Genomic DNA, 26,320 nt, shown 5'->3' with positions numbered 1-26,320 from the left:
GTTTTGTCATTACTTGTTTTGGAGTTTGGTCTGTTCTTGTTTCTCTTGAAGTTTCTAATGAGAAACCTAATGTTTCTCATTAGGCTTTTGTGCTTATTTTTTAATATTAGAATTTATAGTTATAAACTTCTCTTAGATCCTGTTTTTAATTTTAAAATAATTTATTTAGAAGGAATTTAAAGCACACATATATTGTTTTCTGTTGTATTTACTTCCCTTCCCCTCCAGTTCCCCCATGATCCCCAACTCAAGTTGGAGTCTGCGTGCTGTTCATATATGGGGGTGTGAGGCTATCCACTGGAGCATGGGTTACGAGCTCCTGCCCCCTACCCTACCCATGTTGAAATGTTGGCTGCTTGATCTCATTCAGGCCTTTGCATGCAACCAGTGTAGCTGTGAGCACAGTGATTCTTGTCATGTTCAGGAGACACAATTTCACCCCAGTTCTCCCTGACCTCTGGCTCTTACAATCTTTCCGCCCCCTCTTCCGCAATGTTCCCTGAGCCTTGAGGGGAGTGGGTGTGGTACAGGTGTCCCATCTGTAGCTGAACACGCCACTGACACTCGTTCTTTCTGTTCTTTCCAGTTGACTGATTGTGACTCTGTGTATGAACCGCCAACCACAACACAATGATGCTTCTTTGGTGAGGACTGAGAGCTGAGCTGGGTGTAAAGAGAGGGATTTAGAAGGCAGTCAGATATCATCTCCATTTAGAAAAATAATACTAGTGGGGGTGGGTATAAAAGGAGGGTTGGAGGCAAGGAGGACACTAACAATGCTTGAAAAATCCATATAGAAAAACTAGTATTAACTTCCTTAATTATATGTACACAGTTTAAATGAAGTTACCCTACATGGGGGTCAATGCTTCTTTTAGAAGCCACAACCTGAAAAATAAAAAGCTCACCCAGTGCCAGGTTTGGGGTACCTCCACCTCCAGCTGCTGGACACGGGGTCCCAGAAATGCCCCAAAACAATTCAGGATATCACTACTGCCCTTGGTTGTCCACCAGAACTTGATAGTAAGACCCCAGTGCTGAAGACACCGCACACTTGGGTCACAGAACTTGAAGAAATCGAGCTGGTACTAACCTGGATGCCCAGTCCTCGTTACCTAGGTTTCACAGTGCTGAGACGTGCCACGAGGCTGCTGAGGATGAGTCACAGCTAGCATCCTCTGTCAACACAGACCTAGAGACGCCTGGTGGAGGGGGGCTTAAACTAAAGAGTGGCCTCAGGCAGATGGCCTCTGGCCATGTCTCAGCTGTTCACTGCTATAGACAGTACCTATTTCACTATGGGCATACCACCCACCAGCAGGAGGGCCTGGGCTGGTAGCTGATCTTGGGCCTAGGGAAACAAGGCAGGAAACAGTATTTCTCCACGGTCTCTGCTTAGTTTTTGCTCAAAGTTCCTGCCTCAGCTTCACTGATAACAGACTGTAACCCTTCCTTCCTCTAAGTTGCTTTTGGTCTGTGTTTTATCACAGCGAGAGAAGTAAACTAGAACAGGAAGAAAGTCATTAAAAGCGTTACCCAGCCTATGAACGCTCCGAGCTATAATAACAATCAGGCTGACAATATAAGTCCATGGGTACACTGCCAGCATAAATATTAGAGGGATAACCAACCACTTTCTTATTAGATTCAAGGCCTGGTACACAGGAAGAAATTCATACTCGATACCATATCTGGTTAAGAACCTGCAGGGAGGGAGCTCACAAGGCCCAGAGGTGAACCTATTAGGAACTTTGTTTAACGTGGCATTATGTAGTGGTTGTCACTCCCCAGAAGTTAGGCTGGTAAGCAATGGAGCAGGACCTACTGTCCAGCACCTCTAACGAAGGCATCACAAACTATGACAGTATTTTAGTGACCCTTGGTTTTGGTACCTTTGCAGAGATGCAGCTGGCCACGGCACGCCGCCCACACAGATATTCACAGAGCTGTTAAGAACGCCAACAAGAACAGAAGCAGTGCCACCAATATCACTGAGGCAGAACACATAAACCCGCTAGCTCACCCACATATCACGAAACCGTTCCAAGGAACTGACAGAACTTCAGATATGTATGTCATGGAACATGTGGCTGGAGAGCTCTAGTGAGCTTCACAGAGGTGTGTTGGGCTGTAAACATGAGAAGGAGACAGCTCACAGGTTCTGATGAACAGTGCTGACAGCTAACCGCCTCCACCAAAGCAAAACAGGACATCAACACACTAAACTGAAGAACATCCTCATAGATGAGGAGAGAGACATGCCAAAATCTGTGATTTCAGGCTGGCTGCAAAAGTCATCACTGAGCAGAGGCTGCAAAAGGCCTGTGGCACCCTTTCCTATATAGCCCTGGAGGACTTAGTGGGCAGATCCTATGACAGACTACCGGTGACAAGTAGAGACTTGGTACAGTGCTTTATGCAATGGTAACAGGGAGTTTACCATACTGAACACCAACCTTTGCAGGGATGCTACAGCTGATCATGACACACAGTGGTATTCCACTTAACATCTTAAAAGACAAACCTTGGAAAGCATCACTGTGTACATACTCAGTGTCAACTCTGGGTACCCAATGACTATAGACCAGCTCACAGGGCACACATGGCCGTTGCTTGGTTAAGAAGGTTCACCACTTTCCTCTAGAGAAACAGTCTCACGCGTCTTAATCTCCAAGACTGTAGAGGCCTTGTTCACCACAGAATACAACTTCAATGAAATTGTGGAGTCTTTAAAAGCACTAAGTGTTCAATGAGGTCACAGCAACATATATCATATTAAGTTATTAAGCTATAGGGCTAGCTCTTAGCAGTCAGCAAAGCCCATTCAGCCCTGTTTTGACAAAAGCCTTGCAGGTCCTCTCCCTCACACAGAGAAGGAATGAACTTGACGTTTCCACCTTCACACTGCTTGGGAGGTGATAGCTGCTGGATGACCAGAAACAAAAGATGAAGGGTGGCAGAAGCCACCACATGCCATGCTATGCTGCCTGGAAAGATGACCTGCCCTTGCACCCCATTCTCACAGCATCGTGCATTGGGTGCCAACTTAAGCAAAAGTATTTTGGGCAACATTGAGATCAGCATGACATCCTATGATACCCAACCTGAAAGTCCATCCTCTCTAGGGCCACCCCTTGATATGACAGCCACGAAGCCAATTGAAAATAAGATTGGCTTGTCCTCTTAGAGAATATCAGCTGGGCCAAACATCATCAGTAGTCAGACCCATGTTGCACCCACAACTTTAAAGATCAACAAATGCAGGAGCTAGGAGGAGGTAAGGAGTCAAACTGTTAACCTTCCGAGAACACTGTACCACTGCCTGTCATCTCCAAATAGGAGCCAAGAGCCCCAAAGTTAAGAGGCTGCAGTGAAGGGAGAGGACAGTGGAAATCTTACAGGTACAGCTGCCCAGATGGATGCTCTTTTGCATTTCACTTGCTTCTTGAATGCCCTTTACAAATGAAAACTCCTGCCTCACTATGGGGAATGCAACTTGATAACTGTCACCTTAGGAGAGACCATCCTTTAGCATTATCCGTATGTGGAACCTGGGAAAGTTGAGGCAGAAGCAGACAGCAGAAGATGCAACCAGAGGCTTGGGGGGCGGGGGGGGGGGCACGGCCGCAGAAGAGCACAGGTTCAAAAGGAAGAAAACAGGGAGAGTACTGTGATTCCACTGAGCTCGCTCAGTGCTATGTCAGAGACACTTCCATGTGTCTCTGCTTCAAATTGGTGCAGGGGAAAAGACCAAGTAAATGTCCACTTGATAGAGGGGACACTGGACTGATTCATGGATGCCGAGAAGCTTGTCCTTGGGAGGGGGGAAAGAACAGGTTTGGGCAGGGGACTGTGCATCTTTGCAGTCAGGTCTTTTAACTACAGTTCCTGGTATAGCCACAGGCTGGGTCCATGTGGAAGCTTTTTAGTGTCATCATCTGCTGGACAAGTATAAAAGAAGGTGAGTGTGGGAAGAAAGAGAGCCCAGGCACAGGTACTGGTGGTGTGGGTCTGTTTCTGGCTGTACACTTTTAGTGCCTATTGCCAGGACGGCACCAGGGCCAACCAGACCAAGCTCGTCCCAGAAAACTGAGGCTTCTTCCTGTGTCTGCTCAGGGGAGGTCATAAAGGGAGGACATAAAAGCTGTACCTGCCCCTTTAGTTTCGGAACACCCACAAAAACAAGCTCCTTGTTCTCTGTGGGGGCTGTAGGACTTAGCCTAGGGAAAGTAGGGGTTTGAGCCAGCTCCTTCATTTTCCTGAAATGTCCTTTCTCTTTTGTAGGGGTTCTTTAGCCCGAAGGCCAGCACTGACAGCTATGGTAGTGATGGTGTAGAAAGCCATCCTGATCTCTTATTGTAAAAGCTAATGTGTGATTTGGTGGGGGGCACCAGAACTCACCCTAGGGGCCCAACAAGGACCTATGTGACAGAGAACTGTTTCTCACCCATGGACTGGTTTTGGATGAAGTCTTCTATGGTCTAAAGACTTACAGGACAATCCCTTGAGGAGCTACCTATTTTGGGGGGGGGGCTGACTGTGGAACACCACCCCCTTTTGACCCTGTTTGTTTTTTCACCATATAAAAGAGTGATCTATGTCTTCTTTTTTCCCCTCATAGATGTTCCAAGAAATCTTTCTGAGAACATTAAGACAATGCCCCAACAGAGCGCAGAGAAGGGGGATGCACGGCGCTCAGCATCTGAGGAGGACCCACTAGCACTGCAGCTGCCTGGGTCACCATTAACATGAAGATGAGAAACTTGAGGTCCTCTAGGTAGGCCATCTCTTTCCTGGTTGCCCAGCAGAAGCCATAGCTGAGTTAGGTTGCACTTGGGATCAGAGTCTCAGCAAAGGTAAAGATCGGGATTGCTGCTGCTGCTGTGTGTAGCTACTCCGGCAGTTTACAAGAGCCCTGAATTAAACCCCTAGGCTCTCATATTGATGACTGCAAAGCCAAAATAAGCAGAGTTGAGACATAAAGGAGAAAGAATGACTACTTGCAGTGTGGGCAAGAACACGGGTGACATTTCAAAAGCAATGTCCCTATCAAAGAAAGCATGGGGGTCTGTCTACTCACAGAGCTTTAGGCATATTCTCAGAGCACTAGGTTCCTTCCTAATTATGTTCTACAGAGGAGAACACTGCATTGCTGAGCATCCCAGGTAAAGTTCACTACACTTCTAAGCGTGCTCAATAAAGTAGTTCATTACATGCCAAAGCATGTTCAATGAAGAAATAATTATATTCCTGAGTTTAAAGTCACAGAGTTCATGCTTAAAAGATTTTTAAGTGATGGAATGAAATGCCTGTGGGCACGGTCAGTTTGCACAGGAATATTAAGTCTGAAAATAACAGAAGGATGCATTGATACAGGGGTCTGCCCTGAAAGGGGCCTGCCTCACTGCATGCCAGATAGCACCACAGTTGACACTGGAGCTCATGTTGCTGTCTCCGGGGCACAAGGCTCACAGGAAGCTGACTGGGCTTGAGCAGCTACTTCTGATAACATTCACATTCAACAGTTGCTGGTGAGCTGTGTCCATGTCACTTAGTAGAAGAGGGGTCAAAAGTGCAGTTCTGACATGCCAGGGAGCACTGAGTAATATATACAAATCCACAGCTCAGGTTCCTCTGGCTTTCACAGTTCATCTCTTCATTTCTTGACACATTTCCTCCAGGTACAGAAGCATGGGTCCCACTTGCACCCTAAGCGCTTCGTTTTGCCCCGAGAGATGAGGGCCTGATATTAGTGGATGGTCCCCAACCACGACCACAAGGCTCAAGACAGAGTCGTCATCTTTAGTGATAGGTCAATGATGCTGCTACAGCGTAAGGGCACATTGTTACCTCCACATCAGGCTGCTTTCTCTGTATGGATCAAGGAGAGAACAGGAGTGTCCAAGCGGCACTAACTATCCTCTCTACTCTCTAGGCTCCTTCTTGCTGTGGCAGGACACCGTGCCCTTGTTGCTCTGCCTGACAGGTTTTAAGCTTCTCCCTGGCACCCAGATTATTTGTGAACTAAAGAAAAATAACAGTAATGAAAAGAAATGCTACATGCTAAGTTCATGGCAAATTTAGGGCACAACACACCCAGCAAGCTTCTCTTGGAGTAATAGCCCCATACGCTGAGTAAACCTTTTACCTACTTGCAAAAAAAATACTCTTTGCCCTAAAGAAAAAAAATATTGGAGTAGAAATGTGAGAGATCTTTTATGGGTCTCCTTCAAGTGTTCTGTGAGTCACCATGCCCGTTCTCTCTAAACTGCTTCTGTGCTCACAGTCTGTGACACGTGCTCTTGGCCCTCTTCGGTTCCACCGTTCCTTTCCAACAGTCCCACGAGAAGTGGCTACAGGTTGGACGTCAAGGTACTTTCTACAGTGCACGAGAGGCGCTCAATCATTCTACAGATGTGAGTGGAAACATATTGTGTGCTGCCCCTGGCACAGTGTGGGGTCCTACACAAGCTACAAATAGTCAAGATGCTGTCTTATTCTCAGGGATAAAAATCTCACCGCTGAGAAACCAGAAAAGGGTGAGGGTGCAGCTCAGGCTACACAGTGAGCATGCTCAGTCCACAGCACCCAAGCACACATCTAGAGGTACGTCGTGTAGGTGCAGGGTGAGGAGCTGCAGCATCCTGAGACACATCAGAGTGCTGTTTTGTCACCTCTTCTTCATGTTCCTGAGCAAATGCAAAGCCTTGCATATAGTAAGTGCACATTCTGCCCTTGACCTGGACCCTGGCCCACATTCTACATGTGAGGCTTGCTTGGGGACGTTCTGCCCAAACTGGTCCTGAATTCCCAGAATCAAGCAATCCTCCTGTCTCATCCTCCCAAGAAGCTGCGACTACACACATACCATGATTCCCCAGGCAACATCTCTTCTTTTTATCAGAAATTTTATGATGAGCTTCATTTCTTGAAATACTTCATCTTTTAGTTTCCTCTGCAGAATTTTTCTCTTTTCTTCTTCTTCTGAGGTGCTGGGAATCAAAGCTGGGCCTCACACATCTGTATACATGCTCTCTCAGAAACAAACCTACATACCCAGGTGGCCCCATACCAGTGTGAGAATTGGTAACAGGCCAGTGCAGAGAACCATGGCAGGTAGGGAGTGCTCTGTCTTTGAACTGCGGGAGCTCGGAAAGACTTTTAAGCAAGCCCTGAAGCTGCTCGCAGCCTGGCCCCTGAGGCTGAACATGGCACAGAAAGAACCAGTCTGAATACCATGGAAGCAGAGACTTTGAGCAATATGCTGCCCATGTCACCTCACTAGGAGGGCTGCAATGCCCAAGGCAGTATGAGGTGATTCAGGCCCTGCCAGACTAGCTCAAGGGAGCCAGTAGGGACACTTGACTATCACAGGCTACAGTCCCCATTCCTATCAGGAACTAGAAAACGAAGGGACAGGCATTACTAATAGACCCAGAGATGATGATGGCAGCCTCTGAATGTCCATCACCAGGCTAAATAAGACTGTGTTCACCAGAGGGTTGAGAGAGGCTCAAGACTCCCATTGGAGCTTTGGTGGCTTTGCTGATCCCTGAGGTGGGAAGTGACATTTACATGGAAATGGGGTTTGAGAAGTACAAAAACAGTGAAGAAAGAGGGAAAGATGGACAAGGGTCTGTCCAGGTCAGTCAAAGTCAAATGTGGCAAGAGCTATGTCATGCATCTCCTGTGGAAGCAGTTAACAGAGTGTGCAGGGTTCTGCTAGTGAGCATCTGAATGCTCTGACAGTTGAGCAGCAGTTCACAGAATACATGTGATATTAAAAATGCAGAGGAAGAAAGATCAGTCTTGATATGGGTATAGGTAACCCCCACACCAAGTATGTGATTTAAACAATGCTATAGGAGTGGGGATTGCTTTGAGCAAGAAACAGAACTCCAGGTAGGCATCTCACCTGTCCAACAAGGGGGTGGCAGCTCACGGCCAGGCCACCCTACTCTCTAAGAGTCAGGCAACATCCAGAGTCAAGGGTAAAGCAACCCACCTATGACATTCTGGAAACACCACTAGGGCTGAGCTCTTCCCGCTTACCCTTCCAGGTGGGGAGTGGCCTGTTTGTCCATGGAGTTATTACGAAGGGTTCTCTTGGATCCAGATCTTCCAGTTCACCTGGGAAGAAGAGCACACACACACACACACACAGTTTAGCTTTCTACAGGGGCAAAGATGGATATGTGAGGAAGCCTGCCAGTGTCCAGAAAACTCAGAGGAAGAAGACAAGATGGTGTCTTAAGGGCGAACCTCTGAGTCTAGGACAGCAGTCTCTCTGCCTGTGGGTTACAAACCCTTTGGGTTCATAGGAGTTGCCTGAGACCATCGGACATCACAAATATTTACATTATGATTCATAACAGTAGCAAAATTACAGTTACAAAGTAGCAATGAAAGTTATTTTATTGTTGCAGGTCTCCACAACATGAGGAACTGTATGAAAGGGTCACAGCATTAGGGAGGTTGAGAAATTTGGGTCTAGAGGCAGCATAGACAGAGAACACTATGCAACCTCTGCCTAATTTTTACAACTCAGATTCCATGCCACTATAAGTGTAATTCTTAAAGTTTATCTCAAGAACAGCTATGAATGTAGGAACTTGTGGATGGAGCCTCGTATGTCACCAGGGAAAAGAGGGAGAGGAAAAGGTATGAGAAAGTAAAGGGCTGGCTGTCAAAGGGAAGAATTCTAAGGCCATGCGGGAGTGGATGTTCCTAGTAATTAGGAGACAAATTCAGAATGGGAGATTTTCTTTTTTATTTCTCCTCATGGAGCCTCGGCTGGCCTTCAGCTCACTATACAGCCAAGGACTATAGCCTTGAACTCCTCCTGAACCTCCAGCCTCCGTGTCCCAAGTGCTGGTATGTGCTGTGCGTCACCAAAGCAAGCTGCAGGAGTTGAAGACTTTCTTAAGCAACTAATTCTGAGGTGTCCCAGCTCAGAATGATCAATCCCACAACTATCACGACAGAAATGTGCTCTTCTGAATCCTCTGCCGGTCCTGCCACTGTGTGGAGTAGTTCCTAGAACAGCTGATGTCAATGCAGTATAGTGAGTTTCTGGAAGCTCTGACGAGTGACAGGGCAAGCATGGGCTCAGACTCTCCAAATGCTCATGATAAGGGGCCGATTGTCCTTCAGTCTCAGGGAGGGGCAGGTGTACCGCCAACTCAGGAAGCCACAAGAAATTCTCACATTGTTCCTTCACTCTGATTCTGAAATACATTTCAGCCCACCTAGGCTTTATTTAGGATCCAGGCCCAACAGGCCCAACAAATAAGGCTGAGAAACAGAGTTTGGTGTAATTCACCCCTTCTATACCAACTTGGGTTTCGAACATCAAAATTTTGCCACAGAGCAGCCAATAGTCTAAAAGGGAGATCTGTGACACAGAAGAGCACTGCGGTAAGTGAAACAAGCCAAGCACAAAAGGACAAATATAGTAATAATGACCTCACCTGAAGTCCCTGGAGCTGCCAGAGTCATAGAGACATGGAGACAGGGACAAAGAGGCAGTATGAAGTTTCTTCTCTGGAATCAACAACCATTTGAACAGATGTGCAAATCACACACACACACACACACACAAAATTAAATATATTTTATCAAGAATAAAGATGTCGGAGAAGAAACAACAAAGAAAAAAAAGAAAAATCCTAGCTTGTTTCTGATACTAGAAAGTGTCTTCCACCAACAGTGGGGATTAGCCTGGCTCTGCTGTCTTCTCAGACAGGACTCTGGCCGCTGCCCTTACCCTGTGTGCATGCTGTGAAGATAGTGGTGGCCCTAGGCTGCAGCATGAGAGACTCTGGAGTGCCAGGGAAGGACAAGGGCTTCCACACACCCCAGTGATGGATGGTGCCATCTAGCTATGTTCTATGAACCGAAAACAGAAACAAACCTTCACTCCCATAACCAACCATGAAAGTCATCTGGCTGCAAAGAACATAGTTGGGAAGAAATCCACAAATGTAAAAGTCAAAACCCTGGTCCCCTGGGGTTTACAGACTCCCTCAACAATTTAAATTATGACATGAGCCCGTTGTGCTCCCGATTTCTCACTTGTGACAAAAACATCAAGCTTCACTCTTTCCAGGGTCCCAAGATGAAGTGACGACAGTGGAACTCTGGAGAGGAGGGGCCATGGGGCCTAAGCTAATGCAGTCCTGTGTGGGTGTCCTGGGATGCAACCAGCTGCAGATTCAAAATGCGACACTGCTCCTATGAGTGCAACACAACTAGGCCCGTAATGGTCGCACCTGTAGTAAACACGTACAGACCATTTGCCTTGTCTTCATTCCCTAACTAATTCAGTTGTGTAGTTAACAGGACCCAGAGTCACCCAGAGAGAACTCAGGAGTCTTATCTGCAGGTACGATCAACATTAGGTTAGTTGAGGGGGGAAGCCCCTGCCCTCAATGTGGTGGGGGCTTCGTGCTGTGGGCTGGAGCCCTAGAAAAGAAAGTGACTGAGTACCAACATCTGTCTCTGCTTCATGGCGGCCACCACAATGTGACCAGCCACCTCCTGCTCCTGCTGCTACACCTGTCCTGCCATGATGGGCTGGAACCTCAACTGTGGGCAGAAATAAATCCTTCCTTCCTTAGGCTGATTGTGTCAGGTGTGGTGAGCGCTAGGATGAGTTGTGTTAACATTCACTTGAGCACCTAGTTGAAGTGTTTGACCTGCCTGAAGATGACCTCATAAGCACTACAATCTGACCTGCTTTTGGAATAAGTAGTAGAGATTCAACCATTCATAAGGAGCCAACTAGTCTATATTCAGATAAGAAAAACAGGAACTGCAAGCAATGAGATGATCTGCCTCATCCTTGGTGTTATTTCCTCTTCTGTCTGTAAGTCCAGCCCATCCATGTGCTGCGTGAAACACTAGGATGCATTTCTGACTAGGATGCTATAGAGGTCTAGAACAGAATTAAAGCCTATTAAGATGAACAAAGTGATGGGGCTTGAGAGATGGCTCAGTGGTTAAGAGTGGCCTTCGCTGGTGCCAGGCATGCAGGTGGCACACAAATATAAATGCAGATAAAACAAAACCCAGCAGAGTGAAGCTGGGTTATGGCTCCATGGTAGAGCACTTGCCTAAAATGCACATGGCCCTGGCTTTAATCTCCAGAAATGAAAACATGTACACAAATGTATATTGTAATGTTGACCTTTAGCACGAAGCATGGAGGATGATTACAGCATACAATACTGTGAGGCATGAACACTATGGCATTTCATCCAAGTTATCTAAGCACTTTGGTACCTACAGGGGAGGGTGGCTAACACGCAGGGACTGATCCCCTTTGGACACCGAGAGCAGACAGTATGCACCCTGAGCACGGCTGTGAAAGAAGGAACGATGGACATTAGGATGGAATCAGAGGGCACTCAGTCAAAGCCAGGCTCTGTTCATCTCACTGGCTTCGCACAACTCTTTAGTTGCGTTGGGGGACAACCTTGCCGAGCACCCAGCCAGATCGCCAGCAACAGCTCAGAAACATCCTCTCGGTTCTGCTCAGAAAATGAGGCACCAAAAGCAGGATCAGCTGATGCAAGCAGTTTAGTCCTAGAGAGCTGTGAAGGTCTGGTTACATGGTGGGCTCGAGAAAAAGTTCGAGAACAAACTCCAGGATTGTCAACCACCCTTTCCGCGATAAATGATCTGCAGTGCATTTAAGCAACCAGTGGCCAATGGCATGTGAAGGCGACTTTCCTCTGAGGTGCAGTGTCATTATAGAGCCACACAGCTTCTTTTAGTACCAAAGAAGCCTCAGGCATTGCCTTTTATAATAAAGGATGCCAAATCTTTTTAAAGAACAAGCTTTAGGGCAAGGTCAATGCAGGGGTCGAAAAAAAAAATCTCTTTACTCTTCCATATTGGAAAGCTAGCTCTATGCTTACATGTATGTATTATGCAAGTGTGTGTGAGTGTGGATACGGGCTGTGAAATTTAAAAGGAAACCACATTTTGGGGGAAGACATTGGGGAAAAGGAAGAAAGGGGAACAAAATACAATGTGCTATGAAAGCTGAGGCGACCTCTCGGGACAGAAGGGCACAGTGGGGGCAGGGGACAGAGAAAAATCAAAGGGTAAAGAATCAATAAAAACAAATTTAGTTTAAAACTTCTGTAACAAAACCTAATATACTACATGCTAATGAAAACAAACAAACAAACAAACAGAACACACGATTTGGAAATGATGCTAAGCAGAAGACTAATATTTGCAGGTATAGTTGGAAAACCATTAACTTGACTCTTGCTTTTGACAGGCCCATGGTGAGTCACATGATTGTCACTAATCCTCAGATAAATACTGGAAATTCTCTTCCTACCTCAAACATCCTCTGCCAGCTAGCAAGGGGGAATTCTTGCTAAACAATAAACAGCACCTAAATCCATCAGATTCAGATGCAGACAGTCTTCCAAGAAGATTCCCCACAAGCAAAAACCACAGTGGGATCTGAAGAAATCCAGAACTCTGCACTGCAGAGCAGCCCCACCCCATCTTCACTGCTTATCTCAGGCCATCACATCATCTGACATCAGGAAGATGTGCACTGCAGAGCAGCCCCACCCCATCTTCACTGCTTATCTCAGGCCATCACATCATCTGACATCAGGAAGATGTGCACTGAGGAGCAGCCCCACCCCATCTTCACTGCTTATCTCAGACCATCACATCATCTGGCATCAAGAAGATGTCTAGAGACTCAGATGCTTCCAAAACCCAATAAGTGTCTGCTGCAGGAGGAGGTTTCTCTGATGATGGCTGAGCAACACATCAGTCATATTTGTCTTAGTGGGGCTGGGTTAACCAAGGCCAAAGTTAACCAGGAAGCCCCACTCACCAAAGGACAGATGACTTCCTGGAATGCTGGAGGCTATTGTCTATAGGAGAAAACAAGCCACATACATATTTTTGCTCCCCTAAACAACTTTGTTTGAGTCAACTACACCATATGTGCTTGATCACATGTAGAGTAGAGGTATGAGGGCAGAAAACATGTCAGAGTGTACGCTTGTCCCAGGTTAGATGTAGGCAGGAGGTATACAGGCAGGAAGTTAAGTCAGAATATAAAGTTGACCCTGATGGGACCTGGTGGAAAACATGGTGGCTTTATGGGTTACCTTTTTAAGCTTCCACATAATGTGATTCATGGCAATTTCCTAGGAACAAGTCCTTGGAACGGCCCTGGACAGAGTCCATCAACCTGGCCAGAATATAATTAAAGCTTGCTGCAAATTTGACTTACAATTGTGGTAGTGGCCTTATTTTTGCCCAGGGTGATTAACATTTTCTGGAGGCCCCGGCGAGATTCTGACTGCCTACCCAAATTCTAAAGCCCACATTTGCTCTGGATATCTGAAGCTGAGGGGCTGAGGGGCCACCTCAGGAAGCACAAGCCTTGAGATGCTCCAAGGCTCTGAAGCATGCCTTTGGGTTTGCGAACTAACAGACTGAAGTGCCATGCTAACATGCAGCATCTACGGAGGTCACCTGGTGTGTCATAGTCTCGTTCTGGTTTGTGGGATTCTGATCTGGGACAAGGACGGGGATCGAAAGGACCACAATATTCTCTTGGCCAGGGCAAACTGTGAGCCATTGCCCACACACCTGACTCTGGTCGGTCGGAAAGTTTTGAGTTTTGTGTGTTGGGAAGTTTGGTCTGTCTGTTTTGTCTATGTGGATAGGTGTTTTCTGCTGTGCCTGTAAGGTTAGCTGCAAAATGTACACATGTATGGTAGCCAATGACTGCTCTTCTTTGAGTCTGTGAGTTTTCTCTGTTCTGTGTTGCTATCTCTACTGCTGCCTTCCACTACTGTTATGGCTGTTTTTATTGCCAAGGCTCAGAATTTATCTCTGAGGGGTCTGTTTTGTTTTTGCCACTGGATTCAGTTTAGCAGGGATTCGGATGTCTTTTGGGTGTGGGTAATATTAAAGTTGTTCTATGTTGCTCTACTATATTGACAAGCTGGCTCTGAAATTGGATTGTGGTCTCCATTTTTCAGACCCATGCATGACGTTTTAAATTCTCTATGTCTAGGGTCAGCAGAGCCACCAGATTCTGTGACAAGGACAAGAGAGCAAAGCAGAACAGATCAAAAAAAAAAAAAATCAGACTTGGCTTGTGTGAATTTTCTGTACCTCAAGATTTATGTTTATTGGGTATGTTTAAAATCTGTGAAAAAGGCTAACCTAAAACTCGTAACACAGGGCCAATAGTTTAAAATATATGCATAGGTAATCTTAAAGGAACCATGTAGAATGACACCATTTTGGGATATATATGTGGTTTGTGGACATCTTTGGGCAGCCACGTGGCTAACAGCCATTTTGCCAGGGGTGGAGAGGATGGATGTCATGTGACTTCACCACTATCTTGATTAAAGGTGACCACCACATGTTATGGGCCAACAAGGAGGCAGCAACAGGTCTCCAAGATGGTTTGGACTAAGATGGATTTTTGTATGATAATTCCTGTCCTGCAAAGAAGGTTTATGACATAAGGTATTTAAAAACAGTGCTTGTTTAATAAGGTTTTATGGCTGTGTCTCCATGTGTTCATATGCAAGAACACACCTTGCACTTGCAGCCAAACTTTTAGTGACATGAGTGTCACGCCGGTGGTTTTGATTTTAAAGACATGGAGGGATCATGGAGAACAGCTGGGACTCGCCAGTGTGTGGCAGGCCTGGAGTTTATAAAGAAAGCCCAGTTGCAAATGGAGACTCTAGCAGTTTTGAAAGGTGTCAGTGGCCTTTGATAGTCACCAGAAACACCAGCCACAATGAAATAAAATCTGGGACCAAGAAAACAGGCTGTATATACTGCAGAGGGAGGGGCCAGAAGAGGTGGCCCCAGCCTCCTGGAAAAGTCCAGAAGATTGTGAGTGAATTCCAGAAAAGGAGCACTGAATTGTTTGCTCTAATGAAGCTTGGGTTTCTGCCTTGTGTAGACTGTGGTTGGGCCCTGCTTGTTCCATCGTGAGGTAGAAAAGACACTTTATTTTTTGATATTGCAGGAACACATAGTTGAGCGATTTTGAACTTCTTTAAGGGAAAAATTTGAAGTTTTAGAGAAAGTTATATTTAAGAAAACTGGGCATTTAAAAAGGAACAGCTTTTAAAAATATTTAAATTTATAAGGCTATGAAACATTTTAAGTTTATAAAATATTTAATATTGTTAATATATGATCTAAGATGTTAAAAAAAGGCTAAAGAGTTAGGGGCCCAGCTATGAGTCCTGAAAATTAAACAGAAACTGGGCAGCAAGACAATGACCTAAGCACTCTGACAAAGAACTTGGAGCAGCAGTTCTCAATCCAAAGCTATGTGTCACAACACTTTCACAGGGGCCATCTGCATGTTGGATATGTTCACACTGCAATTAACAACAGTGGCAAAACTGCAGTTGTAAAATAGCAAGAATTATTTTTTGGTTAGGGCTCACCACAACATGCGGAACTGTGTTGAAGGGTCACAGCATTATGAAGATTGAGATCCGCTGGCTTAGAGAATGTCTCTCCTTACCTAAGGTCTATTCAGTCTTAAGAATGTATGTCTAAGCTTGTTGTGGTCAAGAACACCTGTAATCCCAGCACCCAGGGAGGCAAAGGTAGGCAGATCGCTGTGAGTTTTGGGCCAGCCTGGTCTACAAAGAGAGTCTGGGACAGCCAAGGTTACACAGAGAAACCTCGCTTCAAAAAAACCAAAGAAAAAATGTATTTATAGTCTCTTTGTCTTTGTGAACTTGTTAAGCTTTAGCTATTTTGATAACTGAGTTATATTCTGCAATGGTGCACTATGAAAGGACCAGGAAAGCAAAGTTGCCAGTCCTATGGACTATATTTAAGTTTAAGTTTTATTTTGATACTAAAAGCCTCAATTCAGAAATTGTGTTTTTTGTTTTGTTGCTGTTTGGCTGGTTTTGTGGGTGTGATAGTTTGAATAGGAATGCCTTCCCCATAGACTTATATGCTTGAATGCTTGTCCCAGTAGGAGATATGGCCTTGTGAGAAGGTGTGGCTTGGTTAGAGGAAGTCTGTCAGTGTGGAGATGGGCTCTGTGGTCTTACATGGTCAAGCTATGCCCAGTGTGACACACAGTTTCCTTCTCCTATTTCGAATCAAATGTAGAACTCTCAGCTCTTTCTCCAGCACCATGTCTACCTGCACACTGCCATGTTCCTTGCCATGATGATACTAGACTAAACCTCTGAAACCATAAGCCCGCCTCAATTAAACATATCCCTTTATAATAAGTGTTGTCGTGGTCTTGCTGTCTCTTCACAGCAATAATATCCTAAGTTATTGAGTTTTCTTTTTTATGTTTTATATTTTCTTGTGTTTTTCGTTTTGTTTTGTTTTGTTTTCATTTTAGTTTCTGTTGTCCGTGGCTGCCCTGGAACTTACTCTATAAGCCAGTCTGGCATTGCACTGAGAGATCTACCTGACTCTGCCTCCAGAGTGCTGGGATTAAAGGTGTCTGCCCTGGTAACAACATCCTTGTTTCAGCAGGAAGTAGTTTTAGAAGAGAGTATGTTGCTGCTTCTCCAGCACAAGACTTGAATATTAGGTCAAAAGGAGGCTCCCTGGCATAGGGACAAAATGGCTACCACTGTGCCTATTGGCATAAGAAAAGATACCTATTAAAAACCAAATAGACCCAGATCTATCAACAGGTAGATTCATTAGCTGAAGTACTTCTATAATATGATAGGGCCTTCACTCTGCTCTATGTAGAGCAAGACAATTACTGTATAGACTTACAGATAATCTGGCTGTACTAAAAAAGCATTTTAATGCGGGGAGCATGGCTGAGATGAAATAAAAGTCTGATCCTATTCTAATGTCCAGGCCCCTCCTAGATAGTAACTCTGATGTCGGTCTTTGTAGGGTCTTGAACCCTTCTGCTTCTGCTAATTACTGTTGACTCTTACATCATTAATACCTTAATAAGTCCTGTCTGAATACATTAAGCTGATGGTGATTAGATCCCAATATAAACGGGCCCCCATCACAGAGTGGAGGATTGACTCAGGATCCAACTCAAGGGTAGAATGTAAGGGTCAAGGTTTACCTGTAAGCCCCACTTGCCCAAGGACAGATAACATCCTGGAATGCTGGAGGCCATAGTTTATGGGAGATAGCAAACCACATACATGTCTTTGCTCCCATAAACAAGCTTCCACTTACACCAGATGTGCTTGATCACATGTAGGTGGAGGTATGCGGGCAGGAAACATCAGGATGTATGACTGGCCCTGAATAGATGTAGGTGGGAGATGTACAGGCAGGAAATTCGTCAGGATACATTCCTGACCCTGATGGACCTAGTGAGAAATGTATAGCCCTATGGATTTACTTTTTTTTTTTTTAAGTCTCTGTAAAAACATGATTCATCACCATTTCCTGGGAACCCTGGAATGGTCCTTGACAGAGTCCATTAACCTGGTCAGTATTTAATTAAAGCTTAAAATTGTGGCTTGGTCCACAGTGTAACATCTGGAAATATGGCTTATCAGGCAAAGTGTTGGGGGCAGCTGACAATCCTGGAATCACTGTAAATCTGGAAGGTATGAACCAACTCTACAAAGTTGTTCTCTCACCTCCAAATGTCCGCTGTGGCATGTACACAGCCCAACATCCCAACATCCCTACACACATCATACTCGAGATAAGGGGCCCTGGAAGGTCTTCCCTAACCCCTGAAGTCTCAGGCCTCAGTGGAGACATGTTGGTTCACAATCAGTAAGACAGACAGCCTACCTAACATCCAGTAGTACTCACCCGACACAAAAGGGTGTACACAGCAGAAGGAACAGGTGATCCGCAGGCTTCCAATTACTCCATTCTGGTGAGGGTATTCTAGCAGCTGTTCTACAGAGGTGCCAGCAGCATCTGTGGCTGCCAGTGATTCTCAGGGAGATTGGCATCAGCGAAGAAGACTCAGAACATCTGAATGCCTGTCAAAAATTATCACATTACTGTGACTGCCGGCACCCATCATACAGACAACACACCATCAAAGAAAGATACATTCTAAACAGCTGTCTTTCCACCAGACCCAGATATTTTGATATGTACATGCCAGGAACACATAGGGGGTGAAGGAGCATCTATCTATGTGACTAAGATACAGACAGCTCTGAATCTATCTGCATAAAGAATACTCCAAAGTCAACATTGAAGAATACATTTTGGCCCTAAAGAATTGACACAGCACAGAGTAATGCAATAGCTCAAAGCCACTATGGTCAATAGCCTGAAGTACTAGTAACAATTCACATAGACAAATCCAAACCAATTCACTGTTACCTGCACGTTCTCCACAAAACATCTGATCCTATGTATTGTTTACAGGAATGCATGTACACACGTACACACGTACACACACATACACACACACACACACACACACACACACACACACACATGCACACGAAGGGGAGTATGCCAGTAAATAGCAAGGTAGTCTGTGTGGGAGGGAGACAACCCTTGGATTTTACATCATGTTACAACATCAGCAGAATAAATTTCATACCAACCTGATGCCACTGAACACAGGCTGAGAGGAGACAAGCATCATATGGTACCAAGGCCAGCTCCACACACCACATCCTTTCCATGAATATGGCACACAGTCTACCTCCATCAGATTCCCATGTAAGAGCCTCCACTCCAACCCCAAAGACGCAGCACATCTTTCAGAACATAAACACTTCACAGACTGTGAACACATGCTACACCTGCTGTCTACATCTTGAACAGACAGATATACTATGTCTTATTGCCTAACTTGTGGACGGAAAAACAAACATACCTACTTATTCTGTGTTCTATATATGCTCCTCTACAACTAAGCACACAAAAGAAACAAGTACCTGTTGTAAACATGTGCAGCAAACATGGCTCATGTGAACACAATGGGAACACACTAGGCATAAGCTCTACAAACCACTGAGCACAGTAAGTATACTCCACAATTCCTGAGTGGATACACAATCTCCACAACCTCTCTGCTTCCAACCACAGCCAAGAGAGTTCCCACATCGACCATAAAACATCTGCATTGCCCCAAGAACTCACATACATCCACAGGCAAAACCAACATACACTTTCTAACACTCAAGACCAAACAAAACACTGGGACCACACATACAAGCAACACCTTCAAAACTACCACCCTACATAAACATAAAGAGCCGCCTATACACTTAAGTCTCCAAATATGCACCCATGTTCACAACACTCATGAGTGGGTAGCCAAACAGTCAGACGCATACTCACAGAATAAAAAAACTATTAATCTCTCATAACCAGAGTCCTCCTTGATTCCGTGCCCAGCACCAAGAGGGGAGATAAAGATAGATACACCCACACAGATGTCTGCACACTAATTTCTGGACACTGTCTATATACACACAACTACCACATGCATATACATAGAAACATTTCTACTACCTGAATATATATTTCTGTAACACACTATACCCATGTTCCACACCTACAGAATACAGCTCCCAACTCATCCCCTAAATACACTCATACATACCGAAAACACTCTATCATCAACCAAATCTGATATCCTACTAATATGCCTTAATCTAGCTTTATGTGATTCCTTTTTGTTTTTGTTTTTGTTTTTGAGACAGGACTTCTCTGTGTGGCCTTGCCTGTCCTGGACTCGCTTTGTAGACCAGGCTGGCCTCGAACTCACAGAGATCTGCCTCCCGAGTGCTGGGACTAAAGGTGTGCACCACCACGCCCAGCTGTGATACATATTTTACGTATTAAATGTCCAATACACACAGACAACTCTCCAGCATAACATTTAAAAATCAACTGTCAATTCAACCACTTCCCATATCGCCAATACTAAAATGTAATCATATCCTAAACCTTAATGCAATAAATACAGATCCCACACTTGCCTGTGCAAACATACGATCTCTCCTTCCCTCAGATAAACTCACCTTTATTTCATACATATATACTCTCTAGTTACAATATGTAGAATCACAGAAAATATTTATCCAAACATTTGAAACCCTTTAGTAAATATACTGTCACCAAAGACTCCTCATACAAAAATCTGGTCATGTACAGAAAACATACATACCCAGGAGGTATAGAAGAAATACACACTCCATATTCACATGGCCCTCCACAAGCACCAAACATCTATATAAGTACACAGAACACTAAATGTGCAAGTACATCTTCCAATATAATCTCATACAATTTGCATAAATAATATGACACAGTGTGAGTGTTTACAAAGATAATTCCTCTTCCAAATGTAGAATCCTATGAACTCACATCTCAGATGTATGCACCCATTTTTTCAGCCCCTAATTGCTCACACACAGGACCTCACATGTTAAAATACATACAGACAAATCCTGTAACCAACCTTGACATCTCAAAGTCAGTAACAACTAACCTACACTTACTGATAACAGTTTCCCACTTGTACAACAACAGTCCATTTCTTTAACACTGGTCATATACAGTTATTTCTTGCCCAGCACATGTATATATTAATTCCAAATTCCATGGTAAACTGAAATATCCCAACTTCCAAGGAAAAAAACCAAATATAAAATATTCCCAAATTACAAATTCCTAGCACCAAATTCAAAGTTATAAGCATGTTATCTCATACATGTTTAAATACAATAAACTCCACATTATCAAAATCCTCTAATTCAAAATATCTAAACAAACACCATCACCCATGTGAAAATATACACATTAGATTCTTATCACTCAGCTTAAAACACAACCCCAAACTAATTCAAACATTAGTTCCAATTTATGTCCTAACGCGTGCACAAGTCACACACCCTCCGCACGAAGCCATCAAGCTTACCTGAGAATTCTCACCCCACAGCTCTCATATCAAATCAAAACACACACTTCCTCACATTCTCGAACACATGAGTCTCAATAACACACACACACACACACACACACACACACACACACAAACTTCATTCCATAATAAATAAATCATAGACAATAATACTCTTTGTCGTAAATTCTTTTTGCACATCTGATCTGACACAATGATTTTCATTATTGCCACTACTATGTTCATAAGAAGACAGAAGAGTGATTTTGAAAGGCCTATAACTCAGTTATTCAATGTGGCTAATGTCACTGCCCATTAATAGAACTTTGCATGAAGGCTGGAGGATCTTGCTCATTACAAGGACAATTTTCTTAAGTGCAGCAAAGATGACATGAGCTAAACTTTTGTTGAATGGTAATGCTTTACAAATGCTTAGAAGCTTCCTGAGAGTGCTAGGGACACAGATGTGACATAGTTTCAAAGTTCACACTCTATTTATTAAATTCTCTAATATAGTTCAAAAGCCAGGCAGCATACAGAACTATGGGAGAAGGCCTGGTCTGGACACCTGCCAATGGCAGTAGTGTAAAAATTCCCAGGCTTCAGGCTGGCCTCTGGAGGGCACTGAAGTCAGTCAGGGCCACACTGCCTGCAATACAGAAGGGGTTAATAGCCAAGGGCAGGGACCATGGTCACTGCATGCTCAGGAAGTGAGGTCTGAGCTTCTTTTACCTTCCTATGTAATGGACAGCAGTTGCCCTCGTAATCAGCCGACTGACATTAGTGATACGATGTGTTCCCACTGCTCCATGTTGACACTCGTGTTTCTGTGCTTGCACCACCAGCATCCTCTCCACTTGCGTCAATCTTCTCAGCACTGGTGCTTGCACTAGAGTCCTCTGTGCTTGCTCCCTCCATGCATGTGCTGGCATGCATGTCTCTTCGTGAGTGGGTGAGCAATGGACAGACTCTAGGAGTCATTGGAAGATGAGAAACACCCCCAAAACACCTCAGCCAAGAGCATGAAACTTTGTAAGTGGAAAAGAAGCCTGCAACTCTACTAAAAAGGAGATGCAAACTGTATGCCATGGGTGCCTCTCAGCTTTGTCACAGAACCTGTGTGGCCATCCGTCTTAAAACTAGGGATTATAGGCTTTTCCAATCTTGCATTTAGCATCCTCACCCAAAAATGTTGAAGAGGTCTGACCTAAGCAACCCCTCCCCTGCTGGCCACAGAGCTTTGGGTTACATTTGTCTCCTCAAGTGCTTTCCAAGAGCAACAAGTCATCTCCCAGACCATCTCAAAGTTACATTTCAAAACACTTCTAGAAAAAAATTCAGACCCTGAGATGTGCCCACACTCTGCATCTAGAGTCCTTTATGACATTCACTGTGTTAAATTCACCCACTTCATACTGAAAGGTCTGCTTAGAAAGGTCACTCTGAAGGGAAAGATAGTGCTGCCAAGAAGTGTCACCCTGCCAACAAAGACAGTTCACAAACACTTTTTTAACATCTCACTATACCTTTGAGGCTTGATAGTCTGGGTCCCATAAACCTCTCTTCCTTTCCCAAACCTCTGGCACAGCGGGAACTCCACTGACTCCTACCAGGAAGAGGCTCCTGCCCAGCAGCTTCTGCTGCCGCTCTCGGGATTCTCAGTCCGTGTCCCCACTCAAACATGTCCTAGGAACCCTCTTGTCACAACACACACTGAGAACGCTGTCTCCCAGCCCTGTGACGCTGATCAAATGAGACACACAACATCAAATAGAAAGCAGACAAGCTTTCTGTAAAGGTGTGCTGCAACCACATCCCACACATAAGGGCACCTGCTCCTTCAAGTTCCGATCTGTTTGTCCCAGTGAGACCCATCATCAGTGGGAGCATCCAAAGTCTGACACCTGTTACCACCCAAGCACTGGAGCCCCTAATGGGTTACGCTAACCTTGCTCAGAACATACCTTACTCTATAACTGAGCAAATCAGCTCACAGCTAATGATAGAATAACAAATGTCTGATAGTCCTAAAAACTCAGGTGCTTTTTTACACACAGGACACAAGGACACGAGCACAATATGCAAACGTGCTCGCAGCTCACCACGGGACAAAGCCCTGGCTCTTTATCCCATGTGGCCTGTAGAAACTACAGCTCCTTGCCCCTGCAGAGCACTGCTGCCACCACAGTATCTCCAGCCTGGGGAAATTTTGCAGCCAGATTCCAGTCCAGAGCTAACAAACAATACAACCAATGTTCTCTATCTCAAAACAGCTACTATAGGCAGGCGCTCCAATAAATAACTCTCCCAAAGGACATCTCACTCACCTTAACCTTTTTTAAACTGGATCCCAAAGCCTCTTCTAGGATGAATTGAAGTGAATTTCTTCCCACATATTTACCTCATTGATATATCATCCAGAGTGTAATCAGACAAAATAATTACACCACTAATTTGAGAAGAGAAAGTTGTTTTCAGTAAAGGAATGCTAACTATTGAGTGGGAGAATGTGAAGACAAAACAGAGGTAACAACCTCAGAAAACAGCTTCCTTCCTAGGATGAGGGGAAGGAGCCTAAGGTGGGCATCTCCTTCAGGCTCTGATGCAAACCCAAGCAGGAAGAGCATACTGCAGGGGCGGGGCCTTGCCAGGTACCTCGAGTTAGATCCACCAAAATCATTTGTCGGAAGAGCAGAAGAATGCTGAGACAAGAAACCATTGGAACACTGTCTGGGTTTCTTGCAGAAACTAGTTTTCCTAGGAACTTTCTATTTGTTGTTCACCCAGGATTAATGTTTCAAAGGAAACATGCCTTGATGTAGAGAGGTCAGAGGTGGGAGTCAGAATTAGAGCCAGGGAAGGAGAATTAGAGGCAGATTGCCAAAACTTATTTTCATAAGGAATGAAGGGGGATGGGAATGAACTTTGTGTGTTCGAGCAGAGAACAGCGCACAGCTGGGTTGAAGCTGCAGTGCTTATGTGATGCCTCCTCCAGCTCTGGTTTTCAGTGAGCTCATCCAGAGCGTTCTCCAGTTAATCCAGGCACTCAGAGGCAGGCAGATCTCTGTGAGTTTCAGGTTAGTCTGGTCTGCATAGTGAGTCCCAGAGTAGTCAGTCTACACAGTGAGATCTGGTCTCAAAAGAAATAAAAACAAGTCTTTTGGAAGACAAAGTTCAGTGGATAAGGGAACCCAATGTGTATACTTACATTCTCTCAGTTTGGAACCCACAACCCATGTAAAAACCCTGCTATAGCCACACATGCATGTCACCCAGCACTGGGGGCAGAGAAAGCGTGTGAATTGGTGTCAGGACAGTAGTCGCTTGGATGAAGAACAGCTGACTGTAGTAAAATTACAAGACAGTCATAGTATGCTAATTGTAAATTTAAGGTCAGAAAAATAAGAGAAACTCTAAGAAGAATCAAACAGAAATTGTGTAGTTGAAAACTTGGTAATCATGTTAACTAAAGTTTCATAAACAGTCTCAACAAAATATTCAACATAACAGAAGAAAGAATCCTATAAACAGACAAAGCACCTTCAATCAAAGAACACAAAGCATCCTCAGATTAGAACTTGTGTCCCAGCAGCCTGCTTCACAGTAAGCACTAAAGAGTCCTTCAGTGTGGAGGGGTTCGTGCCAGATGGTAAATCAATCCCAACAGATAAATGGCACAGACAGAGGTAATAAAGCCTGTGTAGACATTAACAGACTCAAGAGGGCTTGGTGCCATATAAAGTATTAAGACAATGTGGTTTCCATCACAGAGATGTAATAAAAATGGCCATTATGGCACAAAGGAGGGAAAGATAACAGCTGTTTTGTAGCAGATTTTAGATTTTATCAAAGCTGGGTTACTACTAATCTAAAATAGGTTGGGAACACCATCAGAGCATCTAGTAACTATGGATACAATATTAGCAAAATAGTTAAGACACCACAAGACAAAGCAAGTGAAAAATAAAAGTGGAGAGGGAGAATAAAACAGAAAATGTTACAAAGAAAAATGCAAGGCCAAGGACATTAGTAAGTGTACAAATGAGAGCAGCGTACACAAGGCAGTTCAGAGTGTACCCCCTATCAGAGGCCTAGGGGAAGGGAATAGGCGGAACAGAGAGGGTGGATGGGATGGGAAGATAAGTGCAAGGGATAACAATCAGGATGTAATGTGAATAAATTACAATAAATAATATATACATTTTATCAAAAAGCACTGGCTGAAGTCAGTTCTCAGCACCTACATGACAGCTCACAACTGTCTATAGCTCCACTTCCAGAGTGATCTGACACCTTTACAAATATACATTCAGGGAAAACACACATCGGGGAAAAAAGAAAAAAAGAAATGAAAAATGAATGAATAAAGATAAAGAGAAAATACTGATTTCAATACAACAATAATATTGTTAGATGGATCATACAAGTGAAAAAATAAAAACTCTAGGCCTAGGCCTAAATATACTATAAATTAAAATGGACATAAATGATATGTATAGAATATTTCAATAAGCAAGTATAACATATATATGAACAAAATAAAGAGATTTCTTCACAGTGTCCTATGTGATCTCTAAAATAGGTTACATTCTGGACCACAATAAAATCTTTAAAATAGAAAGCCATTTAAGTAATTCTAAGTGTCCTGCCAAAGAACAGTAAAACAAAATCAGAACCAATAACAGCAGAAATAACAAAATCCTTAGCAATTAGCATTACGCTTTTCAATGGCCAGAGAATTGTTGAAAAATCTGAGACAAAACTTTAAAATTCTTGAATCAAAGTATAGTAAAAAAACAAAACAAACAACACAACAAAACAAAACAAAACGGTTTATCTGAACCTTTGGGATACAGCTAAGACAGCTCCAAGAGGAAATTTAGAGCAGTGTGTGCATGCAGTCAGGACAATCTCAGAGAGATAACTTAGTAATGCATCCTGTGGCCCTAGAAAACAAAGCAAGCGGCCTGCCATCCCCTACAAGCGGTAGATGGCAAGAAATAAGACAGAAACAAATGAATAGAGACTAAGTGATCAGTACAGAAAATAAGTCAAGCAAGACTTAATTCCTAGAAAAATAAATAGGATTGAAAACCCCAGACTAATCAAAGATATTGTGTACCTAGAATTGCAAAATTAGAGACAGGAGAAGAGATGCTACAACAGACTTCATTGAAATCAAAGGACAGGTATGGGATATGTTGAAATATATATATATTCTTTAAAGACTGAGAATTTAGAATAAACAGATAAATTCTCTACGACATGTCAAAAATAAATTAGGGACCAAGAAGCTGGAGCATGCCTTTAATTTCAGTACTTAGGATGGAATCAAGGCCAGTCTCTGAGTGTGAAGCCAGCATGGTGTAGGTAGTGAGTTCCAAGCCACACAATTCTCCAGTGCTACATGGTGAAACCTGTTTACAAAACACACACACA

General features: G+C 44.0%; 1 long non-coding RNA gene across 1 annotated transcript; it reads right to left on the bottom strand.

The window, feature by feature from the left end:
- On the bottom strand, positions 1 to 26,305 carry LOC311604789. The gene is made up of 4 exons (XR_014781679.1): positions 21,614 to 26,305; positions 17,815 to 17,990; positions 8,053 to 8,130; positions 1 to 6,992 (listed from the first exon to the last, which is right to left on the bottom strand). It is a non-coding gene; the product is annotated as an uncharacterized lncRNA (long non-coding RNA).
- Positions 26,306 to 26,320: the final 15 nt, after the last annotated feature.

The sequence above is a fragment of the Acomys minous genome, assembly GCF_964271855.1.
Source record: "Acomys minous genome assembly, chromosome: 9".
Taxonomy (NCBI): Eukaryota; Metazoa; Chordata; class Mammalia; order Rodentia; family Muridae; genus Acomys; species Acomys minous.
This window is presented reverse-complemented; position numbering and strand designations above follow the sequence as displayed.